We start from the raw sequence: 5,939 nt of genomic DNA, 5'->3' as shown, positions 1-5,939 counted from the left end.
TATAAAAAAATCAACAAAGATGGATTGAAGGTTTAAACATAAGGCCTGAAACTATAAAACTACTAGAAGAAACATAGTGAAAAATACTTCAGAACATTGGTCTAGGCAAAGATCTTAAAAGCACAGACAACTAAAAGAAAAATGGGCAAATGGGACTATATTAAACTAAAAAGCTTCTGCAAAGCAAAGGAAACAATAAACAGAGTGAAAAGACAACCTGCTGAATGACAGAAAATATTTGAAAACTATTTATCTGACAAGAGACTAATATACAGAATATATAAGGAACTCAAGCAACTCAATAATAATAGTAAAAACAGCCAGGCTGGGCGCGGTGGCTCACCCCTGTAATCCCAGCACTTTGGGAGGCTGAGGTGGGTGGATCACGAGGTCAGGAGTTCAAGACCAGTCTGGCCAACATGGTGAAACCCCATCTCTACTAAAAACTATAAAAATTAGCTGGGCATGCTAGCAGGTGCCCATAATCCCAGCTACTTGGGAGGCTGAGGCAGGAGAATTGCTTGAACCTGGGTGACAGAGGTTGCAGTGAGCTGAGATTGTGCCATTGCACTACAGCCTGAGTGACAAGAATGAAACTCCATCTCAAACAACAACAACAACAACAACAAATAATAATAATTGCATTAAAAAGTGGGCAAATGACATGAATAGACTATTCTCAAAAGTAGACATTGAAATGGCTAGCAAGTATATAAAAAATGCTCAATATCACTTTCTGGTGGTGTTTGTGAGCCCAGTAGCCACATCTTACCTCGCTGATGATTGCGAGTCTGAGGAGGCTTATGACCCCTATGCTTATCCAGGCGACTATGGAGATCCAAAAGCAGGACCTTGCATATGAGCGTCAGTATGAATAGCAAACCTATCAGGTAATGCCTGAAGTGATCAAAAACTCCATCTAGTATTTCCACAAAACTGTCTCGGATTTGACTGACCAGAAAGTATATGAGCTACAGGCCAGTTGTGTCTCCAGTGATGTCATTGACCAGAAGGTGTATAGGATCCAGGACATCTATGAGAACAGCTGGACCAAGCTGACTGAAAGATTCTTCAAAAATACACCTTGGCCCAAGGCTGAAGCCATTGCTCCACAGGTTGGCAACTATACTGTCTTCCTGGTTTTATATAAAGAATTATACTACAGACACATATAAGCCAAAGTCAGTGGGGGACCTTACTTGGAGCAGAGGTTTGAATCCTATTATAACAATTGCAATCTCTTCAACTATATTCTTAATGCTGATGGTCCTCCTTCCTATGAACTACCCAACTAGGGGCTCTAGAATATCATTGATGAGTTCATCTACCAGTTTCAGTCATTCAGTCAGTACTGCTGTAAGACTGCCAAGAAGTCGGAGGAGGAGATTGACTTCCTTTGTTCCAATCCCAAAATCTGGAATGTTCACAGTGTCCTCAATGTCCTTCATTCCTTGGTAGACAAATCCAACATCAACCGACAATTGGAGGTATACACAAGCAGAGGTGACCCTGAGAGTGTGGCTGGGGAGATACTTGGTTACTTCAGCCTGGTGGAGCTTCTCTGCCTGCACTCTCTGTTAGGAGATTAGTACCAGGCCATCAGGGTGCTGGAGAACATCAAGCTGAACCAGAAGATCATGTATTCCTGTGTGTTAGAGTGCCAGGTCACCACATACTATTATGTTGGGTTTGCATATTTGATGATGCATTGCTACCAGGATGCCATTCAGGTCTTCGCCAATACCCTCCTCTACATCCAGAGGACCAAGAGCATGTTCCAGAGGACCACATATAAGTATGAGTTGATTAACAAGCAGAATGATCAGATGCATGCGCTGCTGGCCATTGCCCTCATGATGTACCCCATGCATGTCAATGAGAGCATTCACCTCTAACTGCAGGAGAAATATGGGGACAAGTTGCTGTGCATGCAGAATAGTCACCCACGAGTCTATGAAGAATTTTTCAGTTACTCCTGCCCCAAGTTCCTGTCGCCTGTAGTGCCCAACTATGATAATGTGTGCCCCAAGTACCACAAAGAGCCCTTCCTTCAGCAGCTGAAGGTGTTTTCTGATGAAGAACAGCAGCAGGCCCAGCTTTCAAGTATCTGCAGCTTCCTCAAGCTCTACACCACCATGCCTGTGGCCAAGCTTGCTGGCTCCCTGGACCTTACAGAACAGCAGTTCCGGATCCAGCTTGTGGTCTTCAAACACAAGATGAAGAACCTGGTGTGGACCAGCGGCATCTCAGCCCTGGATGGTTAATTTTAGTTGGCCTCAGTGGTTGACTTCTACATCGGTAAGGACATGATCCACATCACAGACACCAAGGTTGCCAAGCACTATGGGGATATCTTCATCCGTCAGATCCACAAATTTGAGGAGCTTAATTGAATCCTGAAGTAGACGGGACAGAGACCCTGAGGACATTCACACGTTATTCAGGAACCTGTTTTGATATATTATAGGCAGGAAGTGTTTTTGCTACCATGAAACCTTTACCTAGATCAGCCATCAGCCTGTCAACTCAGTTGACAAATTAAGGACCGAAGTGTTTCAAGTGGATCTCAGTAAAAGATCTTTGGAGCCAGAAAAAAAAAAAAATGCTCGATATCACTAATCATCAGGGAAATGCAAATCAAAACCATGAGATATCATCTTACCTTAGTTAGAATGGCTATAATTAAAAAGACAAAAAATAACAAATGCTGGTATAATTTAGAGCAAAGGGGATTCTTATACACTGTTGTTTGAAAAGTAAATTAGTACAATCACTATGGAAAAGAGTGTGGACATTTCCCTAAAAACTAAAAATAGGACTACCATATGATCCAATAATCCCATGGTTGGGGATCTATCCAAAGGTAAAGAAATTAGTATTTCAAAGGCATACCTGTACTTACATGATTGTTGAGCACTATTCACAATAGCAAAGATCTGTAATCAACCTAAGTGTCCATCAGTAGATTAGAAGATAAAGAAAATGTGGTATACATACACAATGAAATACTATTCAGCCATTAAAAATAATAAAATGATGTCCTTTGCAGCAGCAGCATTGATGGAACTGGAGGTCACAATATTGAGTAAAATAACCCAGGCCCAGGGAGACAAATATCACATGTTCTCACTCATACGTGGAAGCTAAAAATGTCGATGTCATAAACATAGAGAATGTAATGATAGATATCAGAGGCTGGGATGGGTGGTTGGTGGAAGGGGGGATGAAGAGGGGCAGGTTGATGGGTACAAATATACAATTAGATGAAAGGTATAAGTTCTCCCGTTTGGTAGCAGAGGAGAATGACTATAGTTAGCAAGAATGTATTGTATACTTCAAAGTAGCTAGAAGAGAGGACTTGAATTGTTCCCAACACATAGAAGTGATAAATACTACAAAGTGATGGACACCGCAAATACTCTGACTTGATCATTACACATTCCATGCATATAACAAAATATCACATATATCTCATAATTATGTAAAATATTATGTATCAATGAAAAAGAAATTTAAAAAAGGGAAACAATAAAAAACTTAAAAATTGAATTAAAAAGAAAGCCGAATGTATTACTTTCTTAGGGCTGTCGTAAAAAGTACCACAAACTTGGTGGCTTAAAACAACAGAAATTCATTACTTCATAGTTTTGGAGGCCAGAAGTCCAACATCAAGATGTTTATAGGGCCATGCTCCCTCTGAAACCTGTAGGGTAGAAGCCTTCCTTGCCTCCTTCAGTTTCTGCTGGTAGCCTGTAATTCTTGGAGTTCCTTGGCTTGAAGCTGCATTACTCCAATCTCTGCCTCTGTCATCACATCTGCCTTCCCTCATGTGTCTGTGTCTCTTCTCTTCTTCTCATAAGGACACCAGTCTTATTGGATTAGGGGCACACATTACTCCAGTGTGAGTTCTTCTTAACTAATTACATCTGTAATTATCCTTTTTCCAAATAAAACCCCATTCTGTGGTACTTCAGTGGGTTTTTTCAGGGGACGCAATTCAACTTATAACACTGAGAGAGTGGAAGATGTAGATTTAAGAGAGCTGGGTTATTTTCCGTTAAAAAGTACAAAAGCTGTATTAATAAGCAAAATTAAGTGACTTGTGATGGTCAATTCTTAGTACTTTACTTTGTATTTCCAACTTATTTTCTAAAATTCAGAAAATATTTTTATGTGTTGTTTTTCATTAGCTGCCCTGGTAATGATACGGTTTCCCTGTATCTATATATTTTAATTGAATTTCTATAGATTTATAATAATAAATATTGCCAGTAATGAGAAAGGTTATGAGAAATTTCCTTCACAATATATTTATGATTATCTCACCGTAGGAAAATAAGAAATAACAGTTCAAATGCAAAAAAAGTAACTGAAATGATATAGAGTGTGCTTTTTGTCCACAATGGAATCAATCTAGAAATTAATAATAGGAATATAATGGGAAAATTTCCTAACACTTGGAAATGAAATACCACATGTGTAAATAGTTCATCAGTCAAAGATGAAGTATCATGTGAATTTTTAAAAAAAGCATTACATGAAAAGGAAAATACAGTATATCAAAATTGGTAGAATACAGCAAAAGCAGTGCTGAAATGAAAATGTAAAGCACCAGATACATATATTAGAAAAGAAGAAAATCCTCAAATTAATAATTTAAGATTCTACCTCAAGAACGTAGGAAAAAAGAACAAAATAAACCCAAAGCAAGCAGAAGGAAGGAAATAAAGAGCAGAAATCAGTTAAATTGAAAACAGTAAGACAACAGAAACCATCAATGAATCAAAGACCTGGGTTTTCAAAAAGATGAATAAAATTGACAAACATGTAGCAAGATTGACAAAGATAAAAAAAGTAAATTACCAATATAAGAATAAACTCACTACAGATCCTGCAGACAAGAAATAGGTTATTAGGGAATACTGCCAACAACTCCACACATATTTGACGACCTAGTTTAAATGGACCAATTCTTCAAAAATCACAAACTACTCAAGATTTTTGTCTTAATTGTAGGAAAATTTTTTTAAAAAAGGGAACAAATGGAAGAAAAAAATCTCCACAATCTAATACAAATCATTCAATACGAAATAGATAATTTGAAAGCACTATAGCTATTAAGAAAATTGAATTTGTATTTTAAAAGCTTCTCAGAAAAAGGCACAGGTGGTTTTGCTGCAGAATTCTACAAATGTTTAATAATAACTAAGACAATTCTACACAATCTTTTCCAGAAAATAAAGGAGGAAACACTTCTTAATTCATTTTGTAAATCTCACCAAAGCCAGAAAAAAAAAAAAATACAAAGAACGAGAATGAAATCCACAGAACAATATGCCTCATAAATATAGATGCAAACATTTAAAAAAATTAGTAAACATAATTCAGCAACATATAAGAATTACACATCATAACCATTTTGGTTTTATTTCAGAGGTTTAAGCCTGGTTCAACGTGAAAATCAATAAATGTAATCCATCATATGAACAAGCTAAAGAAGAAAAACCATGTGATTGTATCAATTGATGCAGAAAAAAGCATTTGACAAAATTCAATACACATTTATAATAAAATTACTGTGAAAAAGAAATAAACTGGAACTTCTTCAACTTGATTAAAAAAATTCTACAACTAATGTTATATAAGATGGGTATTAAAAAAAGAAATGTTAACGTTTTATCTCAGATTGAAAGCAGTGCAAGGATGTATGTTCTCACCACTCTTTTTAAACATAGTAGTTCTGGAAATGTTGGCAGGTTCAAGAAGGCAAAAAAAAAAAAAAAAGAGGCATACAGATTGGATATCAAGAAACAAAACAAAATTGTATTTATTTACAAATGACATTATTGTCTACATAGAATGTCCCTAGGAATCTACAGAAAAAATCCCTGAAGCATAAGTGGATTCAGCAAGGTCAAAGAATACAAGCTGAACATAAA

General features: G+C 37.0%; 1 pseudogene; it reads left to right on the top strand.

Annotated features, from left to right (window-relative positions):
* The first annotated feature begins 966 nt into the window (after positions 1-966).
* LOC100581453 lies at positions 967-2,423 on the top strand (annotated as a pseudogene).
* Positions 2,424-5,939: the final 3,516 nt, after the last annotated feature.

This window comes from Nomascus leucogenys, chromosome 22a, assembly GCF_006542625.1.
Source record: "Nomascus leucogenys isolate Asia chromosome 22a, Asia_NLE_v1, whole genome shotgun sequence".
Taxonomy (NCBI): domain Eukaryota; kingdom Metazoa; phylum Chordata; class Mammalia; order Primates; family Hylobatidae; genus Nomascus; species Nomascus leucogenys.
The sequence above is the reverse complement of the archived record's forward strand: the minus strand, read 5'-3'. Positions and strand labels throughout refer to the sequence as shown.